Raw genomic sequence first — 599 nt, forward strand, 5'->3', positions numbered from 1 at the left:
CCCCCTCGCTCAAATTCATTTTAATTTTCTACACAGTTTTGCTCTACACAGCTAATGTGAGACGGTACAGTCAGGATAACATGTTACTATGTACTGGCAATACAGACTCTTATGGGCTTTCTAGATCACAGCTGTGTACCATAGATATATATATATATACGTTGTAATTATGTATACGTTTAATGATGTTACATAGCTTACTATAGCATATTTTAGTGTTTTACTAAACTGTATTTGTTTTTGCTGCAGAGCCAAGTGAGAACATCACCAACATGAGCGACCACAACATCACAGGACCTGGTGCCATAGGTCTGGGTCCAGATCTCTTTTCCCCTGCAAACATTATCCAACTATTGAAGGAGGAAGCCAAAGTGAGGCTCATAATGAATTGTCTAGGCCTCACCGTTTCCCTCATGGTAGGAGGAGTTGCTGCAGGAATGTGGTATCTGTAAGTACAATTTTAATATTTAAGTAAAAACAAAGTAAAAGCTCAGAGCAATTATTGAAGTGGAATATTGTTTAATATTTTTTAATAGTTATATCAACTGATTTTTTTAAATGTAAACATCGAATTAGTCTCTGTACAACATCCTATCTAT

At 35.9% G+C, this 599-nt stretch overlaps 1 long non-coding RNA gene across 1 annotated transcript in view; it reads left to right on the plus strand.

The window, feature by feature from the left end:
* Nucleotides 1-341: 341 nt before the first annotated feature.
* LOC128648069 (uncharacterized) overlaps nucleotides 342-599 on the plus strand; it is a 1,230-nt gene continuing 972 nt past the window's right edge. Inside the window, exon 1 of the long non-coding RNA XR_008400498.1 lies at nucleotides 342-448. This is a non-coding gene — a long non-coding RNA (uncharacterized LOC128648069). The remainder of the gene's footprint in view (nucleotides 449-599) is intronic.

This window comes from Bombina bombina, chromosome 2 (assembly GCF_027579735.1).
Source record: "Bombina bombina isolate aBomBom1 chromosome 2, aBomBom1.pri, whole genome shotgun sequence".
NCBI lineage: Eukaryota > Metazoa > Chordata > Amphibia > Anura > Bombinatoridae > Bombina > Bombina bombina.